The sequence below is a fragment of the Nerophis lumbriciformis genome, linkage group LG05 (assembly GCF_033978685.3).
Source record: "Nerophis lumbriciformis linkage group LG05, RoL_Nlum_v2.1, whole genome shotgun sequence".
Lineage (NCBI taxonomy): Eukaryota > Metazoa > Chordata > Actinopteri > Syngnathiformes > Syngnathidae > Nerophis > Nerophis lumbriciformis.
Genome location: NC_084552.2, coordinates 48,715,832 through 48,733,939, shown reverse-complemented (window position 1 = coordinate 48,733,939; position 18,108 = coordinate 48,715,832). Strand labels below are relative to the sequence as shown.

Below are 18,108 nucleotides of genomic sequence, written 5' to 3'. Positions count from 1 at the left end.
CCGTAACAGAATCTATGTGTCACTGTGACAAAGTCCTCCAAGAGACTTCTAATCCTCTTTAGTAAGAATGTCAGTGTACAGTGTCCTGGTGAAATGAGTAAAGAAGTGGTGTTCAAAGTGTTGCTGAACGACATAAAAATGTCTCTAAGCGTTGTTTTCTGAGCACTTACGGAAGTGATAAAGGTTGGCTTGCATGCCTCTAGAGCTTTACTGCATGCCCGGTTTGGGCTTGTGGTGGCGGATCTATGCTCTATGAATACTTTTGTGACCGCTTGTATTTGATTAGCGGATAAACACGCAACATACATCTCTCTTTCACTTTGAATATGTACCTCTACTTGCTAAGCCTGCTCAGTGGCCTTGTGGTTAGAGTGTCCGCCCTGAGATCGGTAGGTCGTGAGTTCAAATCCCGGCCGAGTCATACCCGTTACCTCCCTGCTTGGCACTCAGCATCAAGGGTTGGAGTTGGGGAATAAACCACCAAAATGATTCCCGAGCTCGGCCACCGCAGCTGCTCACTACTCCCCTCACCTCCCAGGGGGTGGAACAAGGGGATGGGTCAAATGCAGAGGGTAATTTCACCACATCTAGTGTGTGTGTAACTCTTTACTAACATTGTCAATTTATGAATGTACAACTGTTTGTTTATTTTGTTGATCTATTCTGTTAACTATCAGTGGTACTTTAACTTTACAGGGGAACATTATCACCAGACCTATGTAAGCGTCAATATATACCTTGATGTTGCAGAAAAAAGACCATATATTTTTTTAACCGATTTCCGAACTCTAAATGGGTGAATTTTGCCGAATTAAACGCCTTTCTAATATTTGCTCTCGGAGCGATGACGTCACAACGTGACGTCACATCGGGAAGCAATCCGCCATTTTCTCAAACACCGAGTCAAATCAGCTCTGTTATTTTCCGTTTTTTCGACTGTTTTCCGTACCTTGGAGACATCATGCCTCGTCGGTGTGTTGTCGGAGGGTGTAACAACACGAACAGGGACGGATTCAAGTTGCACCAGTGGCCCAAAGATGCGAAAGTGGCAAGAAATTGGACGTTTGTTCCGCACACTTTACCGACAAAAGCTATGCTATGACAGAGATGGCAAGAATGTGTGGATATCCTGCGACACTCAAAGCAGATGCATTTCCAACGATAAAGTTAAAGAAATCTGCCGCCAGACCCCCATTGAATCTGCCGGAGTGTGTGAGCAATTCAGGGACAAAGGACCTCGGTAGCACGGCAAGCAATGGCGGCAGTCTGTTCCCACAGACGAGCGAGCTAAAGCCCCTGGATGTCTTGGCTCACACCGTACCTTAAACTGGACAGATCAGCTTTCAGGAAAAGAGTGCGGATGAGGGTATGTCTACAGAATATATTAATTGATGAAAATTGGGCTGTCTGCACTCTCAAAGTGCATGTTGTTGCCAAATGTATTTCATATGCTGTAAACCTAGTTCATAGTTGTTGGTTTCCTTTAATGCCAAACAAACACATACCAATCGTTGGTTAGAAGGCGATCGCCGAATTCGTCCTCGCTTTCTCCCGTGTCGCTGGCTGTCGTGTCGTTTTCGTCGGTTTCGCTTGCATACGGTTTCACTCCTGGCGTATTTGGGGTCATGTAAAGGAGTTTGTGCAACCAGAGTCATACATTTTCCTCACCAAATTCTTGGGTTTTTGGTTTGGATTTTGGGGTGGATCCGGATGCTTTTTGCAACATTGCATGCTGGCGACCCCGCCCCACCCACAGAGACAAAGCTAGTGGGTGACTTTCATTCTGCTATGGATAGCTCAAAAGTATTTTGTCACATTTTGATGAAACTTTTCCGAAGTGTCAGAAATGTAACGATGCGGGAAGCGGCGTTAGCAGCATGACACCAGGGATGCAGCAACGACAGCCGGAAGGCAGAACAAAAGTAAGAGAAAATGTAATTAACAAAAGAAGGGAAGTGCACAAGACACAAAACTTCTTTAGAAAAAAACATACACTCTCAAAAGCTAACAAAGGCAACCGTGTACAAGGAACAATGATCCGATCCTGACAGACAGGCAGGGCAGGCATATAAAAGAGCCTGATTTGGAGCCATGGTGTGTCCCGGTTTCCAATCAGAGACAGGTGTGGGAGCCAGCACTGAGTGGGGAAGTGAAACTACAAATTGCAAGAGCACTGGACAGGAACTTAAACACCACACATGTGGTAAAACAAAACAAAACAACACTCGTCCATAACAGTCACCAGAGTATGACAAGAAATGGTTTAAGAAACAAACATGTGATTACATTTTGGGGCTGATCCGGATTACAGTCCAGATTCAGGACTTTTTGTTTATTAGGAGACAGGGCCTGGCAGAGGTCTGTGCTCGCCAAGTGATTTTCTAGTTAGAAATGGAACGGCTCCCAAATCCCTTCAGATAGAGTTACAGACAAACTCGATGTTTTGAATAATAATACCAATAAAATGAAAATGAAATGTAATTACATTTAAAAAAACGGCAGCCTACAATTTAGGTAGGATTTAAGAAGAAGAGCTGCAGCAACCATGTTCTCATTGTGGCACTTGCTCTTGAACCTTTAATTATTAGTCAAGCTGGCTTGTCTCATGGCCCAGCAATTAAAGTTCTATGTTGGGACGAGCACACACACACAAACACACACACACATACACACATACTCACACACACCAAACCACAGCTAATTTGGTTTGTCCACAAATACTTTTTCCACTTTTTTTGAATTCCCGAAACTCTGTAAAAGTAGGCGGTTTTGTTTTCCATCCTTTCAGACTTTTTTCGGGCACGCCCTGTCACTCATGATGACGCCGCCGTGTGAGCAATGAGAAGTAGTGACGAAGCGACTCATTAGCATGCACAAGGACTAATGGCACTTGACATTCACTGTAGTTCAGGAGATGCTCCGGAGCATATGGCAAGTTTCCACCCGGCAACCCAGCCACCAAACAAGACAACAGCTGTGGGCTAAATGACTGAGCTCCCCAATGTGAAACATCACATTTCCATCCGCATCAACGATGGGATATTATTTATTTTGGGGGGGATAAATCAAAAGATCAGTCGTTATTGTGAGTCTCGCCAAACAGCCTGCAGCGGCTGTTAAGCGTGTGATAGATTTGAAGTGCAAATTTGTTAATTTCATGGAAAGTTCCGGTAACACATTTCAATTTAGGATAGCCATATTGTAATGTAAAATTGACTTCAAGTATGAACATTATACAGTTAGGGATGTAACGTTATGAACATTCATTAGCACAATAATTGTGACCAAAATAATCATGATTTTCCTTCTTGTCACGATATTCTTGAGTGTGCTCAAAAAGTACTTATACACACATTGAAATTAACCAAGTTTTTTTTTTTTTCAATAAATACTTTAAATTCTCCACACAGCTTTTTCACACACTTATAAACTCCCTCTTAAAATACATCATAAACTCTAAAACCTATGTCATTTTAACATGAACACTTTGATGGGCGCTCAAATGTACTCAAATCTGCAGTGCACTGAGACTGCAGTAAGTCAACCACAAAGTGGCGAGGGAACAGTGGACCATACCATTGGGCGAACCTGATTATAAGGCCTATTCAGGTCTATTCAGGTCGATTTACATACAAAAGACGTAATAAAATAAAGCCCATTAAAGGGGTATTTTTCTTGCCATCTACATAACATTTTGTTCAAAATGTTGCAAAGATTATGTTTTACAGACGATCTTCAAGCCACTTTGACCGTCTCATCAGGAAGCACCGTTTTGTGGGCGGTTTTATTTACGCACCTCCACTTCGACTGTGCCTTCTTCTCGTTATCTTTGTTTTATCGGTGTTATGCAAGGTTCAAGTTTAAGTTGCAAGTCTACATTACTTTATGAATGTTGTTCATTCATTTCTGTAGCGTTTAATGTATATTAACACGTAAGCTAACGGTTTGCATTATGCTATATGTTGCTAATAACGCTACTGGAATCCATCTATCCATCCATTTTCTACCGCTTGTCCCTTTCGGGGTCGCGGGAGGTACTGGAGTCTATCTCAGCTGCATTCGGGCGGAAGGCGGGGTACACCCTGGACAAGTCGCCACCTCATCGCAGATTACTGGAATATAATTGCTGAATTACGAGAATATGATTTACAGAGATTATGGTTATTATATGACAAGAGATAACCGTATTTTTCGGACTATAAGTTGCAGTTTTTTTCATAGTTTGACCGGGCTCCAGTGCGATTTATATATGTTTTTTTCCTTCTTTATTATGCATTTTCGGCAGGTGCGACTTATACTCCGGTGCGACTTATACTCCAAAAAATACGGAAAATATCTTTTATGAAATTTAGTATTTTAAAAAGAAAAGCGTATACTATCGCCATAAAAAAAAAAAAGGTTCTACTTGGTTGAGCTCCTTCCTGCAGTGCTAATTATCTGTTGCTGAAGGAGCTATTTATAAGTCCCTAAAGAAAATTGCGATGTCGCGATTGGACCAATTCATGCAAATTCAACCAACCTCCACAAATAGTGTGAGGCCTCTCAAATGTGTTCAATGCTGCACAACTTCAACGCATATTTTGGCCAATCAGCGTCATTTTCACCAATTAAATATTTTATCTGAGCGGCGCTCAAAAGCGCACGTCAACTGTCTAATCAAAACGTGTTTGTTTTTTTTGTGTCGTCGAAGCAGGAACAACAACATGTTACAATATATCAACTCTTTATTGATTCAACGACACAATTGTGGTCTTCCCACATACTTTCCTGGCCCGCCTGCAGTCCAGACCTGTCTCCCATCGAAAATGTTTTGGCACATTATGAAGCGTAAAATACGACAGCAAAGACCCCGGACTGTTGAACGACTGAAGCTCTACATAAAACAAGAATGGGAAAGAATTCCACTCTCAAAGCTTCAACAATTAGTTTCCTCAGTTCCCAATCGTTTATTGAGTGTTGTTAAAAGAATAGGTGATTAACACAGTGGTGAACATGCCCTTTCCCAACTACTTTGGCATGTGTTGCAGCGATGAAATTCTAAGTTAAATATTATTTGCCAAAAAAAAATAAAGTTTATGAGTTTGAACATCAAATATCTTGTCGTTGTAGTGCATTCAATTGAATATGGGTTGAAAAGGATTTGCAAATCAGTGTATTCCATTTATATTTACATCTAACACAATTTCCCAACTCATATGGAAACGGGGTTTGTAATATATAATGTGCTGAGGGAGCTACTTGAGGCTCCACAGTAGGTTTAAGTTTATGGTGCAAGCTTACCGCACATTACTTATAAATGTTGTATATTTCTTTCTGTTTTTTGACTTACCACTGACAAATCTAACTGACGGTGATTGCACAAGCAAACCTGAGGAAATATAAACTTGCTGTCCTCCTTCATGAGCTTCCTCTTTTATTTTCTTTTGTGTTTCCACCAGACCTGGAAATGACGGCGAAGTTCCCGAAAAGTGTCAAAAACTGGCATTAACTTGTTGAACTCTTCCCACCTCCTTGTTTACAGAGCGGCCGTGTGGTGAAGGCACTCCTGCACTCTGAGGCGTTAATGATAAGTCTCATTATGTCGAGGCAGCAAGTATATTACACACTGAGGTTTGACCCCAAGCATGACCCCTCCTGCTCTGTTTATCATCTACAACCACTATTTTAACCCGGTGATCTTTTTGGCATCATAAGAAATTACATGTGCAAAAATGTGCCAATATGTCAAATAAAAAGTACAACTTTAAAAAAGTGCTCTCTGTTTGCATTGTTGTGCAAATACACTTGGTTGGCTTTCAGCAGTGCTTGAATAGATCACTAAAACAGTCACAAAGATTACTGAAGGCGAAGAAGAAAGAAACGCTACGTCATGGAAAGAATGACGTCAGGTTTGATTAGGTGCAAGGGGGAGGACCCGGAGAGGAGCCTCGGTGGAGTCAATGCTGAATGTCAAACAGCAAAGAGGTAATGGTGAGTGATTTTTGCATGCTGTGTTAAAAGATGCTGTGAATTATTGAATTATTTAATAATAATTATTGTCATTATTAAACAGCGACGTGAGAGCAGTGAGGGAGTATCAGGAACGGGAGGGGGTGGAGGTGTCATGACGTAACCGTTTCCATTGGCGACTGATATGCAGGGTGAGCCAATGGGAATCCACACCAGCCGCTTAGGTCCCGCCTCCTGTGACGTGGGGGGGAGTTGTGGAAAAAGAGACCACGGAGATGCAAGATGTGCACAACAAGCACTTCCGCTTTTGCCTACAAACCAGATAACGACACGGGTGGCCGACATCTTGTGAAATGATTTTAACAGATAAATATGTTTTTCGTCATTACATAAGGTTTAATTATTACATTCAGTATATTCTTTTCACACGTGGCCTCAGTTTTAACGCGAGCTTTCTTGACAAAGAGGGGCAACTCTCTTGACTGCTCGCGACGCGCTTGGCTGTGGCTGTGACGTCACGGCAGGCGGGGCTAGTACCTCAGTCCAGGGGAGCGAGCCTCTGAGTCTGTGAGAGTGAGGGGGAGAGAGAGAGAGAGAGAGAGAGGGCTGGAGGGACTCCGGGTGCTCCTCAGAGAAAGCAGTAAGTATTTCTCCTAATTCTGCCCTCCTTTCCCGCTTCGACATAACCACATGGCCATGTCTGCCTCGGGCTGCTTGCGTTCGCCGCCTTGGAGGGCAAGCTACCGGCCGTGAAGTCTCTCGTTTGGCGGGCAATGTCCGAACACGAGCAAGCCGCCGCTCGGTCGCTGCCGTTGGTGGTTAGCTTCATTAAGCTAGCGCGGCTAACGTTCTCTATCCCGGGTAAAGACACTGACGTCGGGCATTGGGCGGCTCGTCTTCCAGCCATGGTGGCTCATCAGCCGGCGTGCTCCCAAATCTGCGATGCACCTTCTTCGTTTGCTTTCCCTTCTTCTCTGCTCCTGGATGAGCCCACCCCCCCTCGGAGCTGTCAATCTGTGTGTTGCAGGGTTTGTGTGTTCTTTTCAATCAACATAGGCTAACGCCCGCCAGCTAATACGCTAACCGTGCACGCTAGCGTAGTTTTTTTTTTTTTTTAAAACGATCAGGAAGATTTCCGGCGAAATATGATTTATGGTAAATGACATGAAAGTATAGTGCATAGTTGCCCACGCGTTGGTTACACTCCTTGTCGTTGGTTGTCTGCATTGGGTGTTATTTCAGTCTTAAATTCTAACTACTTGTGATCCCCACGTTTAGACCGCGCTGTCGATCCAAGTTCCCCCGACCACCTGAGGTGTCAACCCGAGTATGACTTTTGCAACACCCCCCCTTTCCCCCCATCCTTGGTTAAACGTGGAAATGTCCAAAATACCCTCATCCCTTGCAGCCTCGGTCTGCAGGAATTCCTTCTTCCCGTGACCGTGATGGATGTTGGAACGCTTTTTGCATTCCTTCACGTTACCTGCTGGTTCGTGTGGTTCTGCAGCCACTGAGCCCCTTTTTGGTGTCGAGATGAAGGGATCACTGCTTATCCAATTAAACGGTGCAGGGTTGCTTCTGCTGCAGGGACGCCGTCTGCTCCCATGCAGCCATTTGCAAATGCTTTGCCAATGCATAATTGTCCTAATATATAAACACAATGAGGCTAATTGACTTGCATTCAGTGATGCAAGGTGTGCCACTGTACAATGGTCCAATTATCGTGGGGCATTATGTAATGTGATGACAGCTAAGCATTTTCATAATCATGCGAAGGTGCACACCATTGTGTAGCTTTTAACTTAACTTTCACAACCCTATTGTAAATCTTAACGGGTTAACTCACGCAATTGTTTACCAAACATTATAACATGAATCATGTATAGACACAGATTAATCGTGCAATTTATTTTGACCGTTCACGTTCCTTTACCTTAACCGCCGATGGTTACCTGAGGGGGCAGCACGGTGGGAGAGGGGTTAGTGCGTCTGCCTCACAATACGAAGGTCCTGAGTAGTCTTGGGTTCAATCCCGGGCTCGATATCTTTCTGTGTGGAGTTTGCATGTTCTCCCCGTGACTGCGTGGGTTCCCTCCGGATACTCCGGCTTCCTCCCACCTCCAAAGACATGCACCTGGGGATAGGTTGATTGGCAACACTAAATTGGCCCTAGTGTGTGAATGTGAGTGTGAATGTTGTCTGTCTATATGTGTTGGCCCTGCGATGAATGAGGTGGCGACTTGTCCAGGGTGTACCCCGCCTTCCGCCCGATTGTAGCTGAGATAGGCTCCAGCGCCCCCGCGAGCCCGAAGGGAATAAGCGGTAGAAAATGGATGGATGGATGGTTACCTGAGGGTTGTTATATGGACAATGCGTACGTCGGTGCAATGTTTAGAAAAGTGACTTCACTTTATCGCTGGCAAATTTCACTTCAAAACGCACCCCAACAGTACTTAAAAGATTTAAAAAAAGACACACATTCAAGTTAAGCATTTAAAATGTTTCTTTTTGAAATGCATTTGTGTCAAAATAATGGGGTATTTTTTCAAAGTTAATTTAAATTATGCACAAAAGCAATTTAATGTGATTAATCTGTTTTAAAAAAATTGAATCATTTGACAACACTAGTTAAAAAATACGATAATTGTTTGCAGCATGCTATGTGGGATTCATAATAACTCCAAGAGTACAGAAAAGCAGTATTGAGAATATAAAGTTGTCGTTTTACAGGGAAATTGTAGTACAATAAAATACATTTTACGTGAAGAATGTTCACATTACATGATTGTAAAATTTTACAAGGATATGCGTGTAACGTTAAAAGGGGTATGTTGTAATTTTCTGAAAATAAAATACAGTGCTACATAGACCTGGGCTGGTATTCGATAAGTCAATTTATCGTACGATGAATGAAAATAAACTTGATAACTTTGCCAGCCTTGATAATCGCTATGTGCATGGGTGTTTTAGGGCTGCAAGAGCGGTCAGTCTTTGTATCAGTTTCAGCAGGTTCGAGCGTTTGTACTCCATGCACATGATAATGTAAAATAATAATAACCGTGGTTAAACTCCCAACGGTTAATATTACAGTATTACATTAAAATGATGGAAATGATTGATAACCACAAGTTGATAAAAATGTGGAATGACTAGCATTAGCTTGCTAGCTAGCTTAAATGCGAACATGAAAACAAGAGGCATCAACGTATTTCCCTATTAAGGAACGTCATACCCCAATCTAAACTTGTATAAACATAATAGTGTCTAAACTACTAAGATACAGTATTCACATTAAACATAAGGGCTGTGCTGCGTTTGCACTAAGTGATCGATATATATTCAACAGTATCGCGTTGAATATATATATATATTGTCGGGGATAACACCCTTAACTTCACAACGGGTCCGTAAGGCTCCGCTCTTAGGCCGGAATGATGAGGCCGCCGATTCGTTACAACTTGGTCACTTTATTTATAATTTCCACAGGCCACAACTGGACAACCACCATGCTAATAACACTCCTGCACATGCTAGCGCTACCTCTTCCAACTTGCCCACTCACTTACTCACGTCACTCACCCCACATACTGCCATTCTTAAATGAGCACACACTCACATACGCTACACTTACAACAGCTGCTTTAAAACACGCCTCGCCGAATAGTATTACCACCTTTGCTTCAAATTTAGGTAAACCTTTAAGTAATAATCTTTCCGATTTTCACAAGGAGTTATAAAAAGTGACAGGTAATAATGTAGTTGTTACACCTGTCCTGCTGTTCGTTCCGGTGCAGACCGTAGTCGAGGAGCACAGGGAAGATGTTCCCTTCAGGGTCGATGCCATTTCAGTGCCTTTAATTTATATTTTAACCTTGTAAAATTGTTCTTTGACTGTGAGTGTTTAATGTAGTGTAAGATTTTCTGTTAAAATAAAGCCAGTATTGACATTCGTAGTTCCCTTTATTTGGAAAAGTATCGATATACATTATGGTACCGGTATCGGGACAACCCTATTCATGACGCAGTAATAATAATAATAATAATAATAATACCTGGGATTTATATAGCGCTTTTCTAAGTACCCAAAGTCGCTTTACATGTAGAACCCATCATTCATTCACACCTGGTGGGGTAGACTGACGGAAGCGTGGCTGCAATTTGCGCCAACGGCCCCTCCGACCACCACCTATCATTCAATTCACCGGTGTGAGTGGCACCGGGGGCAGAGGGTGAAGTGTCCCGCCCAAGGACACAACGGCAGCGATTTTTTGGATGGTAAGAGGCGGGGAGCGAACCTGCAACCCTCAGGTTTCTGGCACGGTTGCTCTACCCACTACGCCATGCCACCCTATGAGTAGGGCGGCATAGCAGTAAGTTGAATTATGCGGACACATTTATTACTGGATACTTTCTAATAGACTTTTTCCTTGGAGACTTTATATGTGTAAATAATATGCAATTTTAAACAAATGTGCTGTATAAGACTAAATATTATTCAATGAATGACACCTATTACGAATGTCTACCTTGTATGCTATTGTGTGCTTAGCAGTTGTGTAGAAGTTGTGTAGCTGCTTGCTCCGAGTAGCCTGTAGCATACCATGGTTACCTTTTATAAATGACTTGACTAAAATACCTGAAAAGACCAACCTTGTGTGCTCGTTGGAGGACATTTAAATGCGCTGCAGGACCCAATATCCTTTGTTTGTTTTTGCTGATATCAGACCAATATCAATATCAGATTGGGTCACCTGTAATTAATAGTGTTTCTCGTCTTCTGTATCAAAGTGCTGGCACTCACAAATTTAATTGAACTCACAGTGGCTTATTTTGCAAACTGAGTCTCTAAAGCATGGAATTATAATGAATTTTTGCAAATTATTTTGTCAAAGTTGGATGTACAGAAACCAAAGTACCACAGTACTACGATAACGTTGGTGTAGGCCTGGGCGATATGGTCTAAAAATAAAATCCCAGCCAATTTAACAAAAAATTAGATTTACCATTTTTTCAGATTTTTCCCTCCTACTTTTTAAAGATACCATTGAATACAAATGACTAAAGGTGGGAATCTTTAGGCACCTCATGATTTGATTATGGTTTAGGAGCTACGATTTGATTACAAATCGATTATTAATGCATATGGGTGTAACGGTACACCAAAATTTCGGTTCGGTACGTACCTCGGTTTAGAGGTCACGGTTCGGTTCATTTTCGGTACAGTAAGAAAACAACAAAATATACATTTTCTGGTTATTTACCAACATTTGTAAACAATGGCTTTATCCTTTTAACATTGCTTTAAAATAGCTCTGTGTGTGATGGATGTGAGCCACCACTAGGCTGATCAGTGCAACAGCAGGCAGTCATGGATAACAATAACATACATATACACACAGGTTCGATTGCCAGGGTTAATGCAGTCATCATATATAAAATAAAAACTAAATAAGATAAGGCTCAGAATTGGTTTCTTAACAAAAGCTTTCTACATATAAAGTGCAACATTTCCACTTATAAAGTGCGACATCAAACTGCTTCAAGTTGTTGCTCAGATTATATAAAATGACAAAAGTTTTCTTCTACATACAAAAAGTGCAACATTAAACAGTTTCAAGTCAAGTCAGCCTCAGATTAACTTTTCTTTTTTCCCCCCAGCCTTTAACCCTGGTGACTTTCACTCAATTTTCATGTTTTTGGCCAGAAAAATCAGTTTATCCACATTGTCTGCAGAAAGAGCAGACCTGCTTGCAGTTAGAATGTCTCCAGCTGTGGAAAATACCCTTTCGCTGGGCACGGAGGTAGCAGGTATGGCGAGGTAGTGCCTGGCTAACTTGGCAGTAAGTGGATATATGGGCTCATTGTTCTTCCACCATAGAAGTGGGTCAAAATCTAGTTTTTAATGCAATATGGTCTTAAATCTGCTGCTATAAAAACACCAACGGCATTTGTTATTGCTTTAGCCCTGCCTGACTCGCCGAGGAGAAGCTGCTGGAATGCGGTGGGAGCTGTGTTTGTTCGTCTTTTTCTTCGTTAAAGCGATGTTATCCATTGTTGTATTGCACCGCGAAAACAAAACGTTCCCAAACGGGAGATCTTATCGAGGCAGGAGGGTCTTCCAGCTCTGGCTTTTGCATGTTGTAGTAGCACGGTCGTTGCTAGCATGCCGTGTTTGTGCCTCAGTGTGCATTGTTTACACAACGTGCGGTGCGCTACTTAATATGTCCGTGTGGAAACTCGTTCGGTACACAACCGAACCCCCCGTACCGAAACGGTTCAATACAAATACACGTACCGTTACACCCTTATTAATGCATCATTAATATATTTATAATGATGAAGTTTTTAAGAAATAAATCGATTATTTACAAATCGATTCTATAATTGTCCATGTCCGAATTACGATGCATATAAACATTTATTTTTTTCCCCCACCTCTACAAATGACAGAGAAAATTCTAACGTTTTTCTTTTATTTAATCAACAACTCGTAGTTTGAAATGACACTGCATACACTGCATCTTACCCTTAGCAAAATTCTAATTTGTATAATGTTCTTTTTAGGCCAGATATAAATTGTACTTTCTATGGAATAATTTTTAAATAATTAAATTAAAAGCTTTCCTTGGGAAACAATCCTTCTGCTTGAAAATAATAATTCTGTTAACAAAAATGTAGCATTTCACATTGCCTGCAAATAAACAATCTCCAACATTGAGATCAATCAAGTGCAAACTTCTGTCTTGGATAAAATACTACTGTAAATAAACATTTAGTAATATACATTTTGTCCAAATAAATGATGAATTAATACATAGAATATGCTTGTAACATTACAAGGGATACATTGTCATTTCATAAAAATAAAGTACATAAAAAAAAAAGTAAATATGTGTAATACAAGAAAATACATAATGTTTTAAAATATTAGTGGAAAAAAGTTTCAATGATATTAGAACAAGACGGTTAAATGAGAATTTCGCAAGCACATGTGTTAAGATGAGGACTGTTGAGGATGTTTTTATTTACTTCAGCAATGAATTATCAGCATCATCATCCATATTTAATGTTATGCTTATTTTCTTCAATCATGGTGCCCCTAAAGTTCCTTTGCTCGCTGTCTCTTTCAGCCTTAAGAGCAGCAGAGAGCGTGTTTAATGATTTATGTAAACCAACAGTAACACATTGTCTCGCTCTGCCTGAGGCCTTAGAACTTGCGCTGTTGCAGTCACTCAAGATTGACCCCAAAAAACACACAAAAAAAGATTGATGCCTCTCATAATCATTGCTGCTGACTCTTGAGTCTGACAGCATTGCTGGTTCTGCATGTCTGACAGAACAATGGATATTAGTAGGTAGTTGTGGCACTTGTTTTGGACAGTGCTTCTATGGCACAGCCGCCTAACATTTGACACTTTTTGGCCGCGCTGCACATTTGGATCGCCGTCCCCTACTTACATTTGTAATCCGGACTTGTTACATTTTGTACAGGCCAGCAGCAGCAGCACACGTCTGCTAATTTCCCCTTAGTGTAAAATACACACTGTCCTGTGGCTAGGTGTGGGGGGGTGCTTCTATGGCAGCGCAGTCTCGCTCAAAGCTGCCTTGTGCGCTCTGGAGAAACTTATGAGCGGCCCCGGGTTCCAAAAATAAAATTTTTGTTGTCAATAAGCACCTTTTTGTTGTACAGTATCTAGTTCATGATGTGCGTATGAGAGCTTGTATGTCAGTAACCTTCAGTGACGTGTGTGCTGTGTAAACTGTAAGACATATGCAGGCTCAACGTGTTTATGCTACATTTTATGCTTGCATTATGAGCCACAAGTTGTATCAATCAAAACTTTACTAGACCCGGAGCGTCAGCTGTATAGGAATCTCCGGAAAAAATCTAAATAATGGCATCTCAGTGTTACATGATCGCTCCCCTCCAGTTATACATGATAACATCACCTTTTATGAAATAAATCGAGGGAGACTCCAGAATAATGCGTAAAGCCAAAACCTACGGCATAACCTTTCAAATAAAGACATGCCGAAAGGAACAAGCGGTAGAAAACGGGTGGATGGATGGATATAACTATTGTGATTGGTCCTCCGTCTTTGTGCGACACAAAGAGCTGAGAAATGCAAACACGATAACACCATAAAGAGAAACAAAAATTAATTACAATACTGTAGCTCGGTTGTCGTTAGTAATCCGTTCCAGAAGGTCCAACAAAGACCAAATTGTACTCTTAAGAAATAACGTGAATCCAATTAATTCATTCCAGACACCCGAAAATGTTCACACAAAACACATTTTATGGAGAATAATTCTAGTTGTGCACAAATTAAATGGATACAAAGAACATTAAAGAGTACGGAGGCTTTAGTTGGCGAAGTCCACGATGAGTTGAGAGGGAGGACACCAGGAGAGAGCCACACATGCTCCAAAGTCGTTTGTACTTTGCTACGAGTTCTGTCTTGAATTCAATAGTGTTTCTCACCTGCTGGCACTTGCAACTAATTTTTTGTCCAATTGTGACTTATTTTGCAGTCTTAGTCAAAACAAATGGACTGTGCGACTTGGGGAAAAAAACCTGTCGCACATGTGCAAATAAGGATTTCAACCGTTTCATCGCATTTTGCCTCTAAAATAAATGCATCACCATTTGATCATAACCAAATGGACAAGTGATTGACACAGAAGTGTCACTGATCACTTTGGGAGCAGCAAAAGCTGTGTGTGTCCATCCCACCTGCGCCATGCACACAGAGAAGCGAGGCTGGAGCCCGTAGCTCAGACACTCAGTCTTCCAACATGGAAGAAACAAGGTTTTAGTCAGTAAAAGACAATCTTTTTTTACATCACCTTAAAACTTGACACAATTTGCACTGCGCGCTAGTAACTACGAGGGTCAGAGGAAATATTGAACAACAAATCAATGACTGAAGTGACAAACTTGCACATTGAAAGCACATTCGGTGTATTTATTATGCAGAGGGAACACAAACCAGTGAACGATTCGAAAGAGCTGCTGCTGCTAGCATGCTTAGCTAACAACATAGCTCAAACTAAAAGGCCTGTGAGACTCAGACCTACGGTGTGTTCTATTTGAACTGGGAAGTCGGAATTTCAGAGTTCCTAGTCGGTATTTCAATTGGAACGCCCTTCGAGGTCAGATTTCCGACACGGAATGTGGGAACATTCTCGCCACCCCCCAAGTTATTTTCAAAGATTATTGCTTTGGATGTAAACAATGATGTCCGATTCTATAATATCCGTTATTAGCACTTCTGATTAGTTTTTGTTGCAGTGAATCAGCCATATACAATGTATTGTTGGGCGTTTTTTTATGGTAAAATCACTTTAGTGCAAACTACATTTATTTCATATGGTTTGTAGGCTGTACAATGCTAGCAATAGCATCTGTGTTTCCTCTCCATCCACCGTGCTTGAAATTTGTAGTAAGATTTCATATTTTCCCATAAATTGTTTGTATTCAGAAAAGGCAAGTGAAAAATAGTCTGTGCGTGTGGCTATCTTGATTTCCCACCTCATAACTGGAATGCTCACAACTCGGCTGTGACGTCATTCCGAGCTCCGACTTCCCAACTTCAGAGGTAAATGGAACGCAGCATAAACATGGACTCGCTGACGTCACAAATCACTAGGCAACAGGCACCGCCTTTTAAAGGCAAACACACAGACGCACACACTGCTCCCATATAAAAACGTATCTCAACCGCATTATGCCAGATATTTAAAGTTTTTTTTAAGTGACGCATTAATTACTTTCTATAGTAATTAATTACATTTATTAGAGAGTAATTCCGTTAGTAATTCGATTACTTTTTTGGTAAAGTACTGAGTAACCACAAGTCATTTTTAAAAGTAGTTTTCAGAACACAGCCTGTCACAAAGCATCATTAAGCAGTTGGCAGGTTGGTGTTCCTAGCTAAAATCTTCGTGTGATGTCCTATAATACTGTTTACCTATAAAACACAATTATTAAAGGTCAATTATTTTCATGTTGCTGTTGATGTTTTAACATGTCCTCTTAAACCAGGGAACCTTACTTACATTTTGTTGTTTTGTGTTTTTGTTTGCTGAAGAATTGAGCATAGCAAAAAAGTTTATTTTTTTATTTAAAAAAATTTAAAAAATTTAAAAAGAAGATTGGAGATTATATTTGACTTTTCTTATAATTTTTCAAGGCTTTTTCTTAACTTGGGATCCTATTATGCAAAACCTACTTTTCTTACTTGTTGGTATCTGTTTTTTGTGTATTTGGCATCCCCATCAATCCCGAAAATTTTAAATCAAGGCATGGTGGAGATATTTAGTCATCTATATTTCCTTTTATGGGTTAGCTTAGTTTTCTGTGCTACTAATTTTTTTAATTTAGTAGCACCGGTGCTACTATTGAAAAAGGTAAGCGTACAGGCCTGTCCATGGTGACATTGCTGGTAATATGAGCCGTGGCGCATGTGAGTCAACACACACACACACAGAAATAGCGTGGAGACAGAAGTGGGAGAATGGACATATTTTGGTTTAAAAATTAATGATAAAGGTGAAGCTATAAACACTCAGTATGTTAACCATGCACTAAATTAGTCCGATTTCTCAAAAACATTGGTTCTAAATAAGCAATGGAAACACCTGAAAGGGGAACTGCACTTTTTTTTGGAATTTTGCCTATCGATTACAATCGTTATAAAAGACATGACGACGGATGGATGTTTTTTAAAAATATTTGAAATATAAAATACATTTGATTAAAAGTCCGCTTTCAATGGAGCTGTTCAATTCTGCCTATAGAGCCTCTAAAAAACACCCAAACACCTTCATTAGGGTTTTATATACATTATGTAAGTATGTATGTAATGTAGTCACGGGCACATTTATAACTACATTTAATGTTTACGTGTTTTGATCATTTAAAGCATACGTGGCACATTCATTTCAAAAACGCATCACGTTTGCTTTTTTTTTTTTTTTTCATCACTGATTTATGCTCCCTGCAGACTTTGAGAGCCAACAAACATAATTAAACACCACTTACTGTATAAGGTCTGCTGTCATTAAGATGCGTACTGCTAGGATGTTCATATATTCCCATTCAGAGGAAACATGTCTCAGAATTCCTCACGAAGAAACGGGGTCGGGCGGTGTGGTGGCACGAAGGGGAACAAGCGCTTTTCGTGTCGTCCTCGCCAGTTCAGGTCCGAAATGGCTGTCAAAATGTCCCAAGTTGTCGGATTATATTTTCAGCCATTTATTTTTCATGTGAGAGGCATGATTTATGATCTACAATAAACTTACAGGGAGCAAGGATGCAACAGACTACTCGATGATGTAAACATACGCACATCCGCCGCTCTAAATAGTTGGTCTGCTTTAGCGTTTATAATAATAATATCACTAATACTTGGTTAACATTCATTTCACACAACGTAAATTAAGTATTGTTGGCGCTTTTTGAATGGTTATTTATCGGAATTTATGGGCGGAATAGTGGAGCTCCCATTGGCTCCGCTGTAAGTGGACTTTTGTTTACCGGTACGTTTATTTAATATTTAGAATGCATTAAAAAGATCAAATCCATCTGTCATCATGTCTTTCATAATGATTGTGAACGAAAGGCAAAATTCCCCAAAAAAGTGCAGTTCCCCTTTAATCCAATCGTGTTCGGTATTTGAAAAATCGGAACTAACACCTGAAGACACGAATATAAGTTGGTGTATTACCTGATGCTTATGACTTGCATTGATTGGAATCATAGACAGTAGTGCTGATAATGTCCACATTTTTTAATGGAGGAGGAAAAAAAGTTCTCCTTTCTGTCCAATACCACATGAAAGTGGTTGCTTTTTGCCATCTTATTTGTCCAGCTTCCATACCCCTTTTTATACACTTTACAAGAAATACATTGGCGGCAGGCAAACTCCGTGGCTTGCGGCTTGTGCGCACCAACTTTCTGAGACTCTTATTTTGTTAGCGCAGGCAGGATAGAGCAGCGCTTTTATTGCAAAGACAGGAACTATGTGGTCAGTCTTTAGGCTTTTGACAGGAAGTTTGGTTGAAATGAAAACTGTTTCTCGCCTCCCTGACGGTCTTTTTTTCCCTTCACACTGAGCTCGCAGCAGCCAGCGTCATTTCACAAGACCCTCGGG

General features: G+C 40.8%; 1 protein-coding gene across 1 annotated transcript in view; it reads left to right on the top strand.

Annotated features, from left to right (window-relative positions):
- Nucleotides 1-6,475: 6,475 nt before the first annotated feature.
- The window catches only part of atp2b1a (ATPase plasma membrane Ca2+ transporting 1a), a 68,083-nt gene continuing 56,450 nt past the window's right edge, over nt 6,476-18,108 (top strand). The window contains 1 exon segment of the mRNA XM_072913284.1: nt 6,476-6,589. The gene's annotated coding sequence lies outside the window, so the exon portion shown is untranslated.